Source organism: Macaca mulatta, chromosome 3 (assembly GCF_049350105.2).
Source record: "Macaca mulatta isolate MMU2019108-1 chromosome 3, T2T-MMU8v2.0, whole genome shotgun sequence".
Classification (NCBI taxonomy): Eukaryota; Metazoa; Chordata; class Mammalia; order Primates; family Cercopithecidae; genus Macaca; species Macaca mulatta.
Genome location: NC_133408.1, coordinates 85,159,930 through 85,181,314, shown reverse-complemented (window position 1 = coordinate 85,181,314; position 21,385 = coordinate 85,159,930). Strand labels below are relative to the sequence as shown.

At 42.4% G+C, this 21,385-nt stretch overlaps 1 protein-coding gene and 1 pseudogene across 2 annotated transcripts in view; one reads left to right on the top strand and one right to left on the bottom strand.

Annotated features, from left to right (window-relative positions):
- The window catches only part of HECW1 (HECT, C2 and WW domain containing E3 ubiquitin protein ligase 1), a 458,832-nt gene that overhangs the window by 83,242 nt on the left and 354,205 nt on the right, over positions 1–21,385 (top strand).
- On the bottom strand, positions 10,402–10,502 carry LOC114677201 (U6 spliceosomal RNA; annotated as a pseudogene).

The window sequence follows — 21,385 nt, the reverse complement described above, 5'->3', positions numbered from 1 at the left end:
GGAGAATTTGTAATATTTTACATTCATGTACATCAGAAAGTGAGAAAAAAAATTGAACTATGTTTTAAATTGAGTTTTATTTTCCCCCTGCCCTTGAGTCATTTTTAAGTATATACATGGTAGTGTGTGCATCATATTCATTTCATAAAAGCACCGATGGTTGTAGGAGATCGGTGAGCTAAAGGACAGGCACATATCTCTCAAACTCATTCATATTGTCCAATAAATTAAATTCTTAAAGAAAGGAAAAAACGCCTATTAACTGGAACACAAAAGCCCCCATCCCTGGTCCCAGGGCACCTTTCTCTAGTGTGATGTAATCCAAAGGAGAACTTATGGAGGAAAAAAAAAATAGTTCTTGTTTTGTGTACACTCAAGAAAATTAGGAAAGATGAGAACAAAAAGAAAAAGGAAAATCTCTTCTTTTGGGGGCATGGGTGGGGGTCACAGTCTTACCATGGTAGGAACTCACTCATTCAGTGGAAGAGGGAGCGGAATCCCCCCACCCACCCCCACATACTCACACAGAGAAACAACGTTTCCAGATGATGACTTTATGTAAATCAGAGAAAGGCTCCGTTGCCCTAGAATGCCTTCCTGCCACCTGTGGAGAGGCATTGATTAGCCCCCTGCAAAGTGATGCGTCCTGGGTGGACAGATGCCCAGGACCGTGCACAGTGGCGCAAGGAGAGGGTGGGACCTGCCTTTTGGCACAGAGCAATCGCTGCCTCTGCTAAATAAACTTCTATAGCTCCCCCAGCCCTGAACGATTTCTCCATTTTCTGAGCCCCTAAATCTGTATCAGGCACTGCTGCATGAAGAACAGGTGTGGCACATGGTAAGACAAGGATCAGCAGGACTCTGCCCACTGGGAGAGGAGTGGTAAGGTGAAGGGGATGTCAGTATGCTGGGCAGGTGGGGGCCTCTGACGAAGGGAGACCGCTTCCAGGACTGGCAACATAACCGTGGCCCCAGTGACAAAGGAAAATGCGGGACAGGTTGTGCAAAAATTATTAAGGATTTCAAGATGGCGACAGCAGAGCATTAAACCCAGCACAGGGTTCTCAGTGGAGGCGCCGGTTCACAGGCCCCTGGAGCTGGCACTGGGTCCCTGATTCTGTCAGCTGTGGCTGCCCCGTTCAGTCTGAGCAATGACAACCCATGTCTTTCCTGCCATTGCCCCTAAGTCATCTCGACCCTCAACGCACACACTCCAACACCCTACACACACACACACACACACACACACCATAGTCACACACCCCACACTCTCTCACACACACAACCACACACATTCACACATTCACCCTACACATACCCACCATAGTCACATACCCCACACTCTCTCTCTCACACACACACCCCCCACATTCACACACACCACACACATCCGCACACTCACCCTATACACACCCACCATAGTCACACATCCCTCAGTCTCTCACACACCCACTCACACACTCACACTCACACACACCCCTGTTACACACCACACACATTTGCATACTCCCCCTATACACACCCACCATAGTCACACATCCCACAGTCTCTCACACACCCACTCACACACCCCACACACTTACCACACATATTCGCACGCTCACCCTATACTCTGTCACACACACACACACCCTACATACACCTATCATAGTCATACACTCCACACTCACACACAAGCACATCCTACACACACCAGTCACACACTTGTACTTCTCTTACATACACTCATACTCACATTCACACACTCACCCACCCTAACACACCCACCGTAGTCACACCCCACACTCTCTCCTACACTCACCATAGTCACACACCACACCACACTCACCCCACACTCACACTCCACACTCTATCTCACATGCACCCTTCAGTTACACTCACATACCACACACACCATACACACCCCACAGTCATACACACTCATTCACACACCATAGTTACACACCCCACACTCTATCTCACACACACCCCCCACACTCACACACACCACACACACCATATTTACACACCCCACACTCTCACACACAATACAGATTTGCACACTCTCACACATACTATAGATTTGCACACTCTCTCACACACTCCACACTTACGTGCACACACACATCCTCGCACACCCGCAGTCCTCCTGAGACCCCTTTGGGCTGGCCATGTTCTTCTCCCCGGAGAACTGGTGAAGTAGGAAGCACCCTCTCCAGCGTTCTCATCATCAAGAGCTGGCTGTCTATTGTTCCTCTGAAGGCTCTCACAGCCTGCTTCCTACCTTGTATTTGTTCAATAATGCTAAGCTAAACCATTTCCCTTCCCAGTTCCAAAGCCTGGAATGACCTCAAATCCAATATAAGAGAGTCAAAATATCCTGCCTCCACACGGAGAACCCTCCAGACCCTCATTGCCCACTGTCTCTCTCCACGGTTTTCTCCAGGCAAGCTGAGAGCTCCCGCTCAGGGAGCAGCCTCTGTGCTTCCCTTTTGCACGCCTGGTCTCTTATGGTTACAGTTTGCCTGCCTGTCTTTAGCTCTCCCTTCAACTCACGAGTTTTGCACTTTTAATGTTGACATTTAAAAAATGTGTTTCATAAGTCTAATCAGTATCAAAGTATATTATCTGTATTTACTTAAATATCGACATTTTACAATAAAGTTATCTGTGTAACTGAATCTGAATATTATAGACTTTGAGAGTTTCCATGATCAGTTTATAAAAGACATGTAAAGCTTTTCATTAACAGTTGAATATTTACATTATTCTTTTCCCCCTGGAACTTACATTTCTATTTCACCAACCCCACTGCATTTTATCCTAATACAGTATATCCCTCTGACAGGAAGTCTTCCTCATCACTATGTCATATGTCCTGTCAACAAAAATAAGTACATAGGGAGAATTAGATTTTTTTAATTCTTTGTAAACATAGAGTTTTTATATATGAGAAATATCTAGATTAATATATTTTACAGTTGTGATTCGTACACAGTTGATTGCACGTTATACATTTTTAGTAGAAAAAATATAGAATTTTATCCGAAATGTATCTCTTACTGAGTAGGAAGGGGCTTTTATTTCTCTGGTGTTCCAGTACCCACGACTGAGGGCTATTTCCTGTTAAAATGAGACAGTTTTGGCATCAATTCTATATATATATGTTTGGTTTGTTGTTGTGGTTGTTTTTTAATTTCACTGTTGTAAGTAGTTAGGGCAATTTTTAGATTCAATTCTGTTTGTATTTAGGGCCATGGTTATGGTAATAATCTGTGAATAAGTACATAGGAATGGAGGAAGTCACTAAGCATCACTCAATTTTTATAACTCCTTCCACGGCTTGTGCCAAAAATCACAAAAAAATTATTTTTTAGGTCCTATTATCTGACAATTTGATTAGGTTCTCCTTTATTTTTTAAAGGTACTAGAAACCAGCTAACTTTCAAACAGATTTCATTGGCCCAAATTAAAGTCATTGTCTCAGTTTCTGGAACATCTACCAAAATAAAGCTTTCCTAAATGACATTAATTATACCTATTTTATTACAGATACCTTCTATAATTGATTAATACTGTTAGAAAAAGTAAGATTGAAATATTGTTCAGTTAGTACACCTTTGTAATATGATGCAGTATTTTTAAATCTTCTTTTAAAATACTTTTGTCAAAAACTTGAGAATGGCAAATTTTGGCTCATTCATGTCACTCAATTAGTAAAATGGTCACCTTTTAACAAAATCTGCAAAGCCAGTCCTCTTCAGCAAATCCAGCAACCAAGTCAGATTTCTTCTCTGTTGGGAAATCCTACCTTCCAATTTTTTAGATTCAAACCCTTTGTGTTAATGTGTGTGCTGAGATGGCCATCCCACTTCTGAGGTTGCCTTCTAAGATAAATACACAGGTGAGACACAGAGCTTTGCCATGTTCTCTTGTCTAATGAAATAAAGCTCTTCTGCTGCCAATGTTTTGTCCTGGGCTCATTGCTCTGCTCTTATGGCCAGTATGCAGGAGGAATTTGGCTTCAGCTGGGAAATAGAAGAAACAGGGTCTTAAAAACTTATTACCACTTCTGCCTCCCTGTTGGGTAGTAAGTCTTATTATCAAACATAGCAACATGGCCCAGCATGCTCACCTCTGACTCTGTTTCCATGCTTTACCCTAAACAAAAATAGTTACAAAGCCAGCAAGATGGAAACCTTACCAAAGTGCCTCGACGGAAGGAAGCTTCACAAGGACATGATCTCATTAACCCTTTCTTCATTTTCCAGAAGGTTTTTATTTCCAGAGTCTATGTAAGATTCACAGTGGCGAAGATATACCTCTGTTATTTTGAAACATGGTAGAAGGACATTTGTGATAGGGGAAGTGTGTGTGTGTTATCTAGCTTGAAGACCATGGACAGAAAGTAACAGACTTGCTCTAGGGTGGACTCAAATCCATCACACACTGGCCCTTGATGTTCCTTTTCATCAAAATGTCCCTTGACTGGCCTGCCCGAGTCCCTCCTGCTCTCTGGGCATGGTGAATTAGAGGACACTCCAATGAAAGAGGCAGTCCCAATCACAGAGCTCCAGAGAAGGGGATTTGGAAGCTGGAAATGCTAGAAATGCAGATTTTTGAGTCTTTCTTCTAGAGTTGAGGCTGTGGAAGTCCATGAGCCTGTAGAGGCAGGATGTACAGAGAATTACCTCTGTGTGTGTTCATGGGGAAGCATGCTGTGTTAACACAAAAGGAGGAAGGATGCCCAGAAGTCAAATTGAGAATCCACATTCGATGGGATGCTACGGGGCTTTTCTGTAAACCTATAATATTTTTAGGGTAATTATGATGAGAAAAACAGTAGTGGAACAGCCAGTGTTAATTCATCTTTACATTCCCCATGGTAGATTTGTGACTTAAGGAACACCAGTGGTAAAGCTGAGGTTTTCTTCACAATTCCACTTTCCAAGTCTTTTTCCTGCACAAAGTCACCAAAGAAAATCAGCAATTCTCCTAAACTCTAGACTAGGGAATCTTAGTCAGAGAATTTGTCTTGCAATGACTTATGTCCAGAGAATGGTCTTGTGTGGAGAGAAATATCTACGCTGAATTCTTACAACTAAATGAAAAAATTATATGCTTGAAGATTTCATTAACATTGGGACATTGGCCAGGCGTGGTGGCTCACGCCTGTAATCCCAGCACTTTGGCAGGCCGAGGTGGGTGGATCACAAGGTCAGGAGATTGAGACCGTCCTAGCTAACACAGTGAAACCTGTCTCTACTAAACAAACTACAAAAAATTAGCCGGGCATGGTGGCGGGCGCCTGTAGTCCCAGCTACTCTGGAGGCTGAGGCAGGAGAATGGCGTGAACCCAGGTGGAGCTTGCAGTGAACCGAGATCACACCACTACACTCCAGCCTGGGCGACAGAGCAAGATTCCGTCTCAAAAAAAAAAAAAATTAGAACATGAAAGCAAAAAGAAAAATGCCTAAATGTTCAAATATAGATAAAGGACTGACTAAAATAATGGTTCATGTGAAATGAGTATGACTTATGACCCTTGGGTAGAATCAAAGTACATTTTATCTGTGAGAGCTTCAGAAACATTCATAACAAGGAGCCTTCTATGTAAACAGGTTACTTGATAATAATAAAAATAATACTTAGCCAACACTGAACTACTCATGATGCTCCAGATACTGTTTTAAGCACTTACTCATTTAATCCTCAGAGTAACCCTATGAAATACAAGTAGATGGGAAAGCCAAGGTCTACGGAGGTTGACTAACTTGCTGAAGGATACCTAGCTAGTCAGTGGCAGAGCCAGAATTTGAACACAGAGTCTTGTGCTAGAGTCTGCACAATGCACACTGTCCTGTCCCAACAGGTTTCTCATTTGTTTTGGTCAAGTTCTGTACTTTCTAGGATCTCTCTCTCATCAAAAAATTGTGTGTGCAGGTTTTGGGCACTAAAACCATGACATCAATAATGACAATAATTACAGGACCAAAAAGAAAAGTATCCTTCCTTTTCCATATTCTTTTCCACATTCATATGCATACTAATTATTATAAGATTATAAACATAAAATTTTTCTCCTTTCCTTTTCTTTTTTTTTGGAAACAGAGTCTCACTCTGTCCTCCAGGCTGGAGTGCAGTGGCACAATCTTGGCTCACTGCAACCTCTGCCTTCCGGGTTCAAGCGATTCTCCTGCCTCAGCCTCCTAAATAGCTGGGATTACAGATTACAGGTGCCCGCCACCACACCTGGCTAATTTTTGTATTTTTAGTAGAGATGGGGTTTCGCCATATTGGCCAGGGTGGTCTTGAACCCCTGACCTCAAATGATCCACCCGCCTCAGCCACCCAAAGTGCTGGGATTACAGGCATTAGCCACCACTCCCGGCCAAGCCACATCACTTTTTAATGGGTAATTGTATATTGTCATCAGTAACATATCACAAGTATTATTGTATTTTAATGTTATAATCCTTTTGCTGTTCTATACCCCACTTTCTTAAATTATATGTATTTAATAGCTGACAATTCTTGCTATTATGTAATGTCTTGTATTCACTATGTTTAGATGTATATTGCTGAAAAAAGCACAAATTGAATTATAAATGGACTGTCTTTGTCTTACCTGAATAATTTATTTTGAACTTGTAATAACAAATGAATTGTTGCTTAGCAAGAATGCTGATTGTGACATTTAGCTCAAGATATCAATAATTCCTGCAGTTCTTGCCAGATTATGGTTAGAGATCTTATACCTCAGCACCATAATAAATAAATATTTTTGCCTTCTACAACAGTAGGTGTCAAAGCAGCTAATTTTGTTGCTCCATCATTGTGTTAGTTCATTCTTATCCTGAGGAAATTTCGAAAGAAAGCTTGAAACTGAAGACCATTTTACATGACTGATGTAAAGGTTGTTGAATAAACAAAATAAACCCATGGCAGTGAAATCACTCCATGATTAGTTGGCGGTAGAGTTTGTGCAAGAAACCCTAAGTCATTTTCTTGGTGCATTCATTTGTCCAGCACTGTATTTTTTGCAAGATGGCAGTTAAGGGATGCAACTCACTATCATAGTGCAAATTAAGTGAAAAAAATATCTTACGTTCATTTATCCATTATGTGAATATCTACTGAGCACCTTGACTCTGCTGGTGGCCAATTACACAAGACAGGCATGACCCTGCCCTCATGGAACTTTTGGCCCCAGCTTGGAATTGTCAAAGAAACACAAAGCTGGACACTAATTACGAAGACCAGACAGATTCTAGTCAGTACTACTGCAGTAAGGAAGAGACCTCAGTGAAACCTCAGCTTAGCTCCCCTGAGACAAAGGTGGTATGTGCTAAAGGAAAGGGACTAAAGGAAGGTAAGGGGGTAGTCTATGGGTTTAGGCCATCTGGGTTTGTTAATTGACACTTACCTGGAGGAGAAACAAAAGTCTCTATCTTTAGGACAGGACATAGTTTTGCCAACTGGATCAGGGCCCCACAAAGTTAGGATCTTACTCTCCCTCAGGAACTGGGAGACAAGAGAGCTATCTTACTGAATGTTTGCATTTCGAAGAGATGGCTCCCACATACTTGAGAGGACATTTCTGGGTGGTAGAAGGTTTCTGTCTCAAAGGGGCACAAAAAGAATATATAATTGCAAGCTTTCTAAAGTAAATGTTCTAAGAAAAGTGAGCTCGGAGGCCTATCATCAGGTGTTGTCTGAAACAAACAGTAAATTTTTTTTTTTTTTTTTTGAGACGGAGTCTTGCACTGTCGCTCAGGCTGGAGTGCAGTGGTGCAATCTTGGCTCACTGCAACCTTCACTTCCTGGATTCAAGAGATTCTCCTGCCTCAGCCTCCCAAGTAGCTGGAATTACAGGCGCCTGCCACCATGCCCAGCTAATTTTTTGTATTTTTAGTAGAGACTGGGTTTCACTATGTTGGCCAGGCTGGTCTCAAACTCCTGACCTTGTGATCTGCCTGCCTCGGCCCCCCAAACAAACAATAAATTCTTTTGGCAGCATTGAGTTTTCTCAGGCAGGCATTTTAAGGGGGCTGGAATTGTCATCCTAGGAACACAGCCTGGAACTGATAGGAACTATGCTGGTGTTTATTCAAGACTTTTCCCGTAGTGGGGTGGATGAAATCACCTGCGCTGCAAGTTGTAGTTCTTCTAGGCCAAGGTCAAGGCCTGCTTGAGAACTCTGAATAGAGTCTGGTCAAGGAGAGTCTTTGTCCCAACACTGGCAGTTAAAACAAAGCTCACTGTGTCTGCAGTAAGAATGTCGTGCAGGTTGTACACTCCACAGCATGCCTGGCCATGTGCAGTGGTCTCGTGACCACAGCTGCTTCAGCTGTTCAGAAAATTTATAATCGGTTCTCCTCAGTTTCATCCTGGTCAGTGGACAAGGTCCCTTCTGTCCTACCCCTACCCAAGGTCTTCAGGTCCCTTACTCTCATTTCAGGGCAAGATGACGGGGGAGTTATAAGTGCCCAGGGCTGTTGGATGATTTGTGGTCCACAGTGCAGGGGGCTGGGGGCCTCCTACACTGAGCACGGCTGGGCACCATCTTCCTTCCAGCCTTTCCTGTAGCCCTCCAAGGAGAAGGTATGTGTTATCCCTCCCTATCCAGGACACCCTCTCTCCCCTGCCACTTCTTCCCCCTGGACACTAAAATTCTCCATCAGCAGACATCATCTGGCGCTCAGGCTGTGGCTCTCTTTCTCCTCTTTGTTTCCTCTTTGCATTGGACTAGGGGAGAAAACCCATCTTTTGGAACTGGAGAGCAAATTAATGTACAGAGGAAACACATGAATTAATACTTTTAGATGAGCCTCCACCATGTGCACTCACAAGGGAGCATTTTAAGGGTTCTGATGATGGAGTTCTGAGAGCTCTGGGAACAGACACCAGGAACACAGCAGCCGATCTGCCACGGAGTCAAGAGGATCTTCCGGGAGGCTTTGTCATTCTGTAAATCAAGGGGTTAGGAAGACAGGGGAGAGGACAGGGAAATGGAGTGTGAAGATAAGCATTGGCCAAAAAGGTCTACCATGCTTTTTTTTTTTTTTTTTTTTTTGGTCCTTTATTTTTTGTCTCTTCTGCTCTCCATTGGATCAAATACGTTTTGTTTTATAGCTTTCTTTCCTCCCCTCAGTCCCCCACTGACTTGGAAGTAATGTGTTCTACTTCAATTATTTAGTGGTTAACTTTCATTTTTTAAGAGGCATAATTAACTTTATGAACACTGAAGCTCATTAATCTCTGTATTGTACTCTAACACCACAAAAGCCTTACAATGCCCAGCTTCCCTCCCCCACCTCCCATACTTGGGGCTGCTTTTATTTCCTTCTTTTTGTAAACTTCTAGGTCTGGTCATTTATCATTATTTTTACACTCAGTTCATATTTAAGTGAATCAAAGTGTTTGCCAGTTTCATCTCTTCAGATGGTTTCTTAAATCCAACTCACTTCTAGATTCAGTATTCTTTGTGCTGAAATAATCTTTAAGCTATTTAGAATGAAAAACTCTCTCGGTCTTTGTTATAGCTGAGTTAACCCTTATTCTTGAAAGACAGACTTGCTAAATATATAATTCTAGGATAGCTGTTGTATTTTCATGTGGCACTTTGATTATTGCATTATCTTCCGAAGTCCTTTGCTGCTTTGTAAAAAGGTGCTTTTGTCTAATTTCCATTACTTTTTAAAATTTTATTTTTTTATTTTTGAGACAGAGTCTCGCTCTGTCACCCAGGCTGGAGTCCAGTGGTGCGATCTCAGCTCACTGCAACCTCCGCCTCCCAGGTTCAAGCAATTATCCTGCCTCAGCCTACAGAGTAGCTGGGATTACAGGGGCATGCCACCATGCCCGGCTAATTTTTGTATTTTTAGTAGAGACAGGGTTTTACCTCGTAGGCCAAGCTAGTCTCGAACTCTTGACCTCAAGTGATCCGCCCGCCTCGGCCCCCAAAGTGCTGGGATTACAGGCGTGAGCCACTGTGCCCAGCCTAAAATTCTATTTTTAAATTGACAAATAATATTGTACATATTCATGGTGTACAAAGTGGTGGATAGTGATGCAATCAAGGTAATTAGCATATTTGCTGTCTCAAACATTCATCATTTCTTTGTCTTGGAAACATTCAATGCCCTCCTTCTATTTAATAGCTATTTGAAACTATATAATATATTACTGTTAACTGTAGTCATCTTACCATGCTATAGAACCTAGAACTGATCCCTCTTGTCTAGCTGAAATTTTATGTCGTTTAACATACCTCTACCTATCCTTCCCTCCCCATTCCCTTGTCAGCTTCTAGTATCCTCTGCTCTACTTTTAACCTTTATGAGATCAACATTTTTAGTTTCTAGGTATGAATGAGAGCATGTGGTATATAACTTTCTATTCCTGGCTTATTGTACTTTAAAAAACATGGAATGCTTCACAGTTTGGCATGTCATCTCATGGGGGAGCCATGCTTATTTTCTCTTACTGTTCCAATTCTGACAGGTGCATTGCAGAAATGAACCCTAACATTACTTTTGAGATAATCTTTCTTCTCCTGGTAATTAAAGTAGTTGTCTTTTTATGGTCTGCAGATTTACTAAGCTGTACCTATGTGTAGATTTATTTAATTTATTCAGATTAGGAGTTGTGGTGCTGCCTCAATTAGAAATTCCATATTTCTTTATATCTGGAAACTTCACCATCATCCCTTCAAACATCCCTCCTCTCCCATATTCTTTTTCTGTTTTTGGAACTCCTTTTAATAGATAATGGACATTTTCATTTCTCTTCCCTATTATTGAAACCCTCATATTTTCCAGATCTTCGGGTGACATCTGAGTGATTTTCTCAAATCTTTTCTCCAATAGACTAATTCTCTGAAGTCTGCTCTTTCAACCTTCTATTGATTTCTCTATTTCAATGGCTAGACGTTTCATTGTAGAATTCCTTTGCTTCTTTTGCAAATCAACTTGGTCTTTTCCCGCAGGGTCCTGTTACAGTCTTATGACTCCCATATCTTCCTTTACCTTGAAACAATGAAAGGTGACATTCTTATTTTAAGTGTTCTCTTGGGCTGTTTTATTATCCTGAGTTATTGGGGTTAAAGTCTCCTGGTGTTTCACCTGCTGCCTCTCCTGGCGGTTTTCTATCACTGAGAGTCCCCGGGGTCTGGGTCGGGCAGTATCTCCAGGGGACAGCTCACATTAACCTCTTCTGGGCCTCGTAGGATTCAGCAGTTTAGGGTAATGTGTGTCTCTTCACTACCCACACAGTGTGAGTTCTGGCTTCATTCTCATTGGGGGTTTGGGTCTAGGACATGCTCCTCTTAGGCAATTCCTATCCCTCTTGGCCTCTTTGGAGCCACTGCTTCCTAGGGCTGGTTGGCAGTGCTGTTTCTTTCCACTGAAGCAACAAGCCAGCCCTCCGAGGTGTCTGGTTTCCAGCATGTAACCGGGGGTCTGGATTCATCTCCCTGCAAGAGCATCAGAAGCCACACACTCCTGGAGACTGAGGCCCGGGTCTGTCTCCGAAATACCTGTGCCTACCTCTGGCTTCCATTTTAGCCAAGTCGCCCTGGCTTTTAGATTTTGCTTCATTCCTGGCACCTCTTTTGATATTGAACTTGGATATATGCACAAAGCATTACCTCTTATTTAGCATTTTTATGTATTTGAGGCAGTTAGAAGTGGGAGGCGGGCAGCCTTTCATGCCAGCTCCGCTTGCCCTGTGGTATGAGGCCCCAAATTGTTTTATGAAGCCAGCATAACAGTGGCATCAGACCCACTGAGCCCCTCACAGTCTTGCCCATGATTGCCATCGTGGTGAATGGTTTCCAGACAAGACCAGATATGGCACGCTGGCCCCCTGAAGACCCACGCTCCCCTGTCCCCTGTCACTCCTGCTGATCAGAACCAGAGCTGATGACGCCTCGCAGGCAAGTGTCCTCAGCCAGGGCCTGCGGGCGTGTGACACTCTCCAGGCACCAGGCATCACTCTGCTTCCTGAGCCGCTTACTCTGGATCCGGTTCTCTGCTTTTTTAGGCCAATGACTATTATTTTAATTCTCAGGGGTATCTTGGGGGCTCCTGTCTCCTCTGTAAAGCACTGTCAAATTAACAAAGGAGCTTCTCTCTCTCCTGTCTTGAAAACATTAGAATTTGCACGAAGGAGCCTCCTTGCCCATTTTTTTCTCTGTGAAAAAAGTTTCAATTGAGAGTGATTTTGCAGCCAGGCTACAACTGGGTAAGATTTGATGGAGACGTACAGACACGAAGCCAGGAGTATCAATGTCTTTCCACAAGTCTGCTGGAAAGGAGAAAAGAAAACTGGTTATTTGAGTGAGAGGAATGTGGAGAAGAGTGGACATATCTGAATGCCGGCAGGAAGGAGCTGAAACAAAAGGAGTGGCGGGCATTCCAGAAGAGGGAAGGGAGCATTAATAGAGCAAGTCATGAGACGGGCCGGGCACTGGCGTTCACCCCGAGGTCATCTGCCGTGCCGGTCCCACAGCATCTCTACTTAAGGTGAGGTACTCAGTATGTCAGAGCGGAACTTTAACCAAAGGAACACAGCCACCACTCCGAACTTTGGGCTCTTCTCCAAAGCAAAGGTCGGACAGAGTTGAGAGAAACTTAAAATCAGCTGCTCTTGATGGTTTTAAGTCAAGAGCCGGGGACTAGCAGTTTTCAGGCCTGAGTGTACCCAGCCATACGTGGGGTCTGAGTGCAAGCAGGGCCTTCCTTCCTACAGAAGGATCCCTGCAGCCTGTCCCACTGCCTGGATGGGGAGACCTTGCTGACCAAGGACTCTTTTAATGGGAGGGGTTTCATAGAAGTTGATGTGTCTATTATCACTGCCCAAAAAGAACTTATTGTGGCGATAGGTATTGAAAAGTTGCATAGTGATGAGGTGAGAATAGGAAAACTTTCAGAGTATGAGGCCCTAGGTGGCTCTGGTAGAACATGATTAAGAGGGGCTCAGGTCATCCTGAGACAGGATTTTTGCACGCCTGGGCCACTGATAGAAGACTCAAGAAGGGTCAATTAGAAGTGTGTGTGTGTGTGTGTGTGTGTGTGTGTATGATATTGTTACCAGGGGGTCCTTGCTCTCAGAGCTCCCAAGATGGTGGCGGGCCGCTTCCAAGATGGCAGCAAGCCTCGTATACTCTCTGACCTGGGGTTTTTGGCCTCACAGACTCCAAGGAATGGAATCGTGGGCCATGTGGTAAGTGTTATAGCTCTATTAAAAGCCATGGGTCACAGAAGAGAACCGTGGAACCTAGCGACTAGCGTTCAACTCAGTTAGGACGAACCCGGGCACTTAGCGGAGCAGGAACAATGGCAAGCCTTTGGCCCAATCCAGAGCGGGCAATGGGTGCCTCCCTGGATCAGGAGCGCAGCAGACACCCTGCCTGATCCGGAGGGGTAGAAGTCAGTGGTGGGTCTGCGACGGGGGCAAACAGCAGTGGTGGACAGCGAGCAAAAGCTCAACTCGAGCGGTAACAAACACGGACCAGAAGAGTGTACAGTTGCAAAATTTAATAGAGTGAAAACAGAGCTCCCATACCAAGGGAGGGTATCCAAAGAGGGTAGCCATTGCTGGCTGGAATGCCTGGGTTTATATCCTGATCATTGTCCCTCCCACTGTGCTCTCAGGCGGTAGATGATTGGCTATTTCTTTACCTCCTGGTTTTGCCTAATTAGCATTTTAGTGAGCTCTCTCTACTACCTGATTGGTCAGGTGTGAGCTGAGTTGCAAGCCCCCTGTTTAAAGGTGGATGCGGTCACCTTCCTAGTTAGACTTAGGGATTCTTAGTCGGCCTAGGAAATCCAGCTAGTCCTGTCTATCAGTATGGAGGCAGGTAGGCTAGATATCAGGATAAAAACTCCAACCTTTACCATTTTATGTAAATAAAACTGCTTTTGGCTTATTCAGGCAGTTCCCATTGTTTAAGTTCCATCCAACACATCACCTTTCTCCTCTGTGAATGAATGAACCGGTTCTGTAAGTGTCCAAGTGTGAATGCTCTGTGCGGGCACTGTGTGGGTGCTGGGGATGCAGGGAGAGTTAGGATTGATCATCTCTGTCCTCAAGGAACTCACAGTCTCATGGGACAGTGTCCTCCCACCAGAGGACATGATTAGGGGTAAAAGACTTTCCAAGGGGCACTCAAGCATAGAGATTCTATGGAATCCTGTACTCAAAACCTCAACTTATATCTATTCTTTTCTAAAATTGACCTGCTAGAATAAACCTGTGTTCATAATAACCCTTCATAAAAGGGGGCGTTCCCCCTTGCCTCCCTCAAATTTTGCCTGTGCATTACCCACAGGGCATAAAACTTTGAGGATATTGAACAAAGGGAAAACCTTTTTCAAAATAATAAATCAAGACTTCATAAACCCTTTGAGCTTCCCTTCTGTTTCTGCCTTATACAGCTCAGTTAAGAATAAAGGGTGGTGTTAGGAGGGGATGCTTTGTCCTGCGTGTTTGTGATGTTCGGAATTCTTCAGATGTATGGTATGTGGAGTAATGACAAGTTTCATTTTAATGACTTTGCCTCTGCCTATCTACTATGCAAGGAGTTCTTAAGGGAGACTTACTAGAGAACAAGGCAAAGAGAGCACTGTAAGAAAGACTGAATATTGGAAACAAACCCTACCCGTATTTAAATGTAAGCATTTCTTTACACCTGTCCTCAGCACTCATCCCTCAGCTAAGAGAACAGTCTCTTCAAAGAGATTTTTGCTATTGATTCTTGTAAACACAGTTGTGATGTTTCCTGAACTATCAACATTTTCAAGGCTATTAAATGAAATGCATGAATAAAACTTGTACCCAATCTCTCTCAGATTAGGGTTGTATTATTAATTAAGGTAGTCAAAATCTGGTTTATCAAATCAGATCATACCTTGTTTATTTATAGTCATTTGCCATCTTGTAAAACATTCAATAATTTTTTCCTACTATTAATACAAAACAAAATTATAGACTAACTGCTAGACTGATAATTTTTAGCAAAATATTCTTTTCACTTTTTAAAATATATAAATTATGTTATAATTATGTTTAACAAGACTATTGGAATTATTTCTGGTATTTATACATGAGACTCATTTAACTGTCCCTCAAAACCAAATCATATGCACACAATTACAGAAGGGAGGCCACGGCTATTATGCTGCACTCTTCTTAAGTAGCTGGTAATTTTAGCTGCAAATTACATTGCACTATAGCAAATTAAGTAATGAGTGATTTATTATCTTGTTCATAAGACTTACTTTAAAATGGATAAATATATTAGATCTTCATTATTTTCTCTTACTGGAATGTCTTAGTACTCTTACAAATTGCATCTTTTACTTTATTTCTAGTCATATTTCTAATATTCTTTAAAATGTACATTAACACATTTATCTGGATTTTAAGATGAAGTCAGACATTTTTCTGAAAAAAATCTTATTTGGCTAATTGGTTTGACAAAGAGGACTGGCTTTGCCATTTATATTATATGGTAGATATTTTCCACAAATAAAACAACTAAATCTGTAGCTCTAAGATTATGACAAAAGTATATTTAAAGCATGCTAAGATTAAATCATTTTATTACAATATTATATCAGTAAAAGAGTAATGAAATTAGTAAGATGTCAATTTTCTTGCCTTTTATGAGTTAATCAATGTACTTCTCAGTGAAAGAATAGCAGGTGTAATTATCGATCATCTGATAAGGCGTGGTAAGTCTTTTTTATATACTTCCCAGAAAGTGCATTACTCTGGGACTGGGTAACAAATCTTGCCCCAAGTGAGGTGTTTTCAAGTTCTTTATGTTCATCAAACTGAAGCAGGACTGACTTGATTGAGTTATTGACTTGTAAATCATTAAAGATGATTTCATGATAAGAGACTTTTATCATAAATGACATGTGCTTATTTTGTTTGGATCAACTGTATGCTACTAGTGATAACTCTAACAATACTAATTGATTACTCAACCTGGAAGAAATGGTTTAACACTTAGAGCTGGAGATCAAAAGAATTTTTTTTTTTTTTGAGATGGAGTCTCGCTCTGTTGCCCAGGCTGCAGTGCAGTGGCACGATCTTGGCTCACTGCAAGCTCCGCCTCCTGGGTTCACGCCATTCTCCTGCCTCAGCCTCCCAAGTAGCTGGGACTACAGGCGCCTGCCACCATGCCCAGCTAATTTTTTGTATTTTTAGTAGAGACGGGGTTTCACCGTGGCGTGTTAGCCAGGATGGTGTCGGTCTCCTGACCTCGTGATCCACCTGCCTCAGCCTCCAAAAGTGCTGGGATTACAGGCGTGAGCCACCACGCCCAGCCAAGAATTTTTTTTTAATTAAATTTAAATCTTTATACATATTTTTATCAGAGAAAAGAATGTTATAATTAATAAAAGAGTTTATGTCATAAATAACTATAGCATTAGGATGAAATCATGTTGGGGAGTTAGAATGGGAATGTCATTGCAATGAGAAAAACAAAAGGTATACAGTTTCTATGTGATCAAATCAGTATGTATTTTTTCAGGAAATTAAACATTTCATCAGGATTTTGGAATTTATTATATTAGACCTTTAGAGACCTTTATTTTAATTCATTAAAAGCTGTTTTCCCTACTGGTGGCAGTTCTAATCTTCTATATTACTGGTATTGTTTATTTGCTTTTTCCTTATAGTTTTTCTTTTCTTTTTTTTTTTTTTTTTTTTTGAGACGGAGTCTCGCTCTGTAGCCCAGGCTGGAGTGCAGTGGCCGGATCTCAGCTCACTGCAAGCTCCGCCTCCCGGGTTCACGCCATTCTCCGGCCTCAGCCTCCCGAGTAGCTGGGACTACAGGCGCTGCCACCTCGCCCGGCTATTTTTTGTATTTCTTAGTAGAGACGGGGTTTCACCGTGTTAGCCAGGATGGTCTCGATCTCCTGACCTCGTGATCCGCCCATCTCGGCCTCCCAAAGTGCTGGGATTACAGGCTTGAGCCACTGCGCCCGGCCTAGTTTTTCTTTTCTAATTGAACTACACATATGTATTTCTATAGTTTTTCTAGTTTTTCATATATATTTCTCTCTAAATTTTATAGTTATTTTTCATTTTTTCAAATACATTTTTTCTGTTTTTATACGTGGATGTACATACATGTACATTAGAGAAAATAAAGCAAATAAATAAGATTAGAAATGTGAAAGGAGATTATAACTGTCCTTGATAGGGAAAACAGCTTTTAAAGAATAAAAGATTGCCATCTAAAGGACTAGAGTAATAAATATCATAATAAAGAACTTAGGAAATAATACATTCAAATATATATTCAAATAACTTTTCTGAGTAATAGATATAAAAAAACTAGACAAACTAGAGTTTCACGTGTGTGTCTATATGCGTCTATATATCCTTGTGAAAAAATAGCTGCTTAATTTAGGTGGCAACTTAATTTAGGTGGCTACTTTCCCCTGCCCCTGTTTTGTTTTGTTTTGTTTTGTTTTGTTGTTTTTATTGTTCTGTGTGGTGGTGGTGATTGTTGGTATGTCAGTCAGGATCCAATCAGGAAATTATGGTGAACTCAAGGTGGCTAGTTTAAGGAGCCTTTCATAAAAGGACTCTTGACCAAGGCATGGGCAGAGCACAGGAGACAGCAAGGTGGCTGGGCAGGCATGAGCAGACACAGGTGGGCACGGGCACTAGCCCAGAAGGAGGAGGAGCCCCCAGAGAGGGGCCAGCTCACAGCCTACAGTGAGGGAACTGTGTGGGGGCATGCTCTGACCTTCACTTCTCCCTCCTTCCAGTCTTCTGTGTGTTCCACATTGGCTGAACCCAACTGGGAGGCAGCGAGTGAGGGAGCTCATGAATGCCTCCTCCCACTCAGCCTCCCAGGACCAGGGCAGGAAGAGCAAAGAGGGACAGAAGAGGCAGGTGCAAGGTAGCCTACACATTTGGGTATTTATTCACTTCCTCTTCCTGCTCTCCTTGGGTTTGCTTTGCTCTTTTTCTCCTGATTTTAAGAAATGTAAGGATTGAATTCTCAGGTTCCTGATTTACATTCTTCTTGTTTTATAACAATAGCAACTAAACTATACAATATTTAATTACCAGTGTCTAGTCAGAATGCACACTGCCCTGGGAATCCTGGAGAGCCCTTGCTGTGCCTGCATTCACCCTTTAGCTGCTGCACCTTGCAAGGGTCGGTTGCCCCGAGAGAGGCTGAAAGCAGTGCTGTTTTCCAGTCCTCACAGAAGCATTGCCCTGTCCTAATGTGGGTCAGCATGGCTGACCCAGCCAGTGCTGGCTAGATGGCAATCCTATGTAATGCTATGGATTCCACTATTGCACATAATTTTATTTGTATTCCTTTTGTGGCATTCTCATTGTCTTTCATTTCTGAGCAGTATGTAATTGCAATTTAAAATTCCTTTTTAACCAAAGGTTAAATTGTTAACAAATGGTTAAGGTATTTTTAAACTTCAAACTTGTATTATTAATACGGTATCTATCCTAGTTGCTTTGCAGTCAGAAAATGTTATCACCACTCTTTATGCATTTCATAATTTATCAAGGTTTTCTTTGAGGCCCATGTGTAATCAATTTTTGGTAAATGGTCCATGGATATTAGAAAACAAAGTCTATTCTTTGATTGTTAAGATCTTGAAAGACATCTACTTAACTGATATTATTTAAATCAGAGTCCCTGTATACTGTTATATTTTATCAAATTTGTGTGTCAAATACTGAAGGAGTTAGGTCAACATCCTCTGCCATGTCTGTGCCTCCCTCTGTAGCTTTGTTCTGGTCACTGCTGTGTCTCCAGGGATGTATAGGGCCAGTGTTCAGAGACCAGGCAGAGGAATGGGGCAGACAGAGACCACTGTAGTTTCTTCAAACTGTCTGACCCCATGACAGAGAGATGTTGTACAGTTTATGGAAGTAGTGTCTGGCCCTGAGTCAGGGAGAAGACAGAACAGGAAGTCATATGAGTCTGTCATTTTATATGGTCTTTGTTTATAAGATGAAAGCTGAGTCTGGTGAGATGAAGCAGGTTTGTCTTTTTTTTTTTTTTTTTTTTTTTTTTGAGATGGAGTCTTGCTCTGTGACCCAGGCTGGAGTGCAATTGTGTGATCTGGGCTCACTGCAACCTTCATCTTCCAGGTTCAAGCGATTCATCAACCTCCTCAGCCTCCTGAGTAGCTGAGACTACAGGTGTGTGCCACCATGCCCAGCTAATTTTTGTATTTTTAGGAGAGACGAGCTTTCATCATATTGGCCAGGCTGGTCTTGAACTCCTGACCTCGTGATCCACCCGCCTCAGCCTCCCAAAGTGCTGGGATTACAGGCGTGAGACACCACGCCCAGCTGACGCAGGTTTTTAATGCCTTAAAGGTTTCTGCTGTGGCAGAAGGCAGTCCGTCCACCTTAGCCATCAGCACCATTGAGTTTTTCTCTTTCATGGATCATAGTAAGCTGAAGATGTTGCCTGATACTGCTCCCCAGATGCTGTGTTAGCCCTACGGAAAAAGGTCTCCACTAGCCCATATCCTGCTTCCCTTTAGCAGTGTGGCAAATGCAGTGTAATTTTATTTATTTATTTATTTATTTATTTATTTATTTATTCTGAGAGTTTTACTCTTTCCCCCCAGGCTGGAGTACAGTGATATGATCTCAGCTCACTGTAACCTCTGCCTCCCAGGTTCAAGTGATTCTCCTGCGTCAGCCTCCTAAGTAGTTGGGATTACAGGCGCCCACCATCATGCCCGGCTAATTTTTGTATTTTTAGTAAAGACGGGGTTTCACCATGTTACCCAGGCTGGCCTTGAACCCCTGGCCTCAAGTGATCCTCCCACCTCAGCCTCCTAAAGTGCTGGGATTACAGGCGTGAGCCACCGCTCCCAGCTGCAGTGTAATCTGAAAGCATCCTTGCACCAGAGGGACCAGCTCTCAAGGGTTCTGCGGCTCACAGTCTGGTCATAGTGGCAGCATTAGAGTGCTTTCCAACACCACTTTAATAGCTCCTTCTCTGATCACATTCTCCTGTTTGGGTCCCATCCCTAGGCCAGGCACACATTTTAATGACAGCAACTTATTACCAAGTACATGAAAAAAGTGAGCCCTTTATCTAATAAAATTTTTTAATACTGGAATAAATGTAAACGCTCACTTACCTTTCTCATATCTTCGTATTTTGCTGTATAGGCACTTTATGCTTGAGTTCTGACCCTGAGCCCACTACTGTAAATTAAAATTGAGTCTCAGTTAGCTATGTAAAATACGCTTTGGGTTCCAGCTAAATGAAGTGCCTTTCTGGGAATACAGATAAGAAATAAAAAAACATGTTTCTCTCTACTTCAAGGGCATGAGTTCTGGTAACTAGGGTAGGTGTTGGATTATAGTTGAATGTCTGTATCAAATTAAAGAGAGATACTTTTGCTGCTTTTCATCTGTAGATGAATTGGGGTACCCTTGAAAGCAGGGAATGTCTCACTCCCTCCAGAATCACTGATTGCAAGGAAGTGAAACCTACTTGAGCTAATTTCAAATGACCATAAAAGGGGGAAAAGGAGAGAAGGATCAGAGTAATAAGATTATACAGCAGACAGCTTCACTTGCAAAATGATGAGGGACTTAGGCATCTCTCCTCTTCTCTTTCTGAACTATATCCTATTTCTTGGCCATGTCCTTACACAGCTCTTGGCGTACGGTTTGGAGGACTTCACAGAATTTACACCTACCACTCTTGTCTTTTAGAATTATCAGGAAAGGAACTATTTTTGGTCACTGAGCAGCTAATTAATTAGCTCCTTTGGGTGCCATGACCATCTCTGGCCCAAGAGCAGTGTTATCTAGCACAAGCCTGGCCACCAGCACCCGATCCTTCTGGGGCTGGAGAGTGCAGGATTTCCTGGAAGAAAAGCCTCCCAGGGAGGCTTGTGGGGTCCACTAGAGGGAATGGGGGCATAGCACCAGCTAGGTATTAGGAAGAGTTTTAGATTCCCCTTTGGAGGAGAGCTGTGTAAATGGCCCAACAAAGTCTGTGTCAAAAAGGATTTTGAAGCTTTAGAAACAGAATTTTGTAGGTGAAAACTGATAGTTCATCTTGTATTTTTAACTTAAAAAATCAATACCACAATGCTGGGCCATTCAGTGTAAGATATATTTAGATCACGGACTGAACTGTTATTCCTGAGCAGCAATATGATCCAAGGGAAGGAGAGAGGAGGCAGGAGGCCTCACTGCTTTCTCCTGCAGCAGCACTGCGTCACCTTGAGAACCTGCTCATCTGAACCTCTTAGAACTCAGGGTACTTTTTTCCAACCAAGAAGACAAGACGTATCATGGATCTGAACACAGCAGTGGTTTAGGATATCACATCTTGGATGCACATCTTTATCTTAGAAGCAACTGA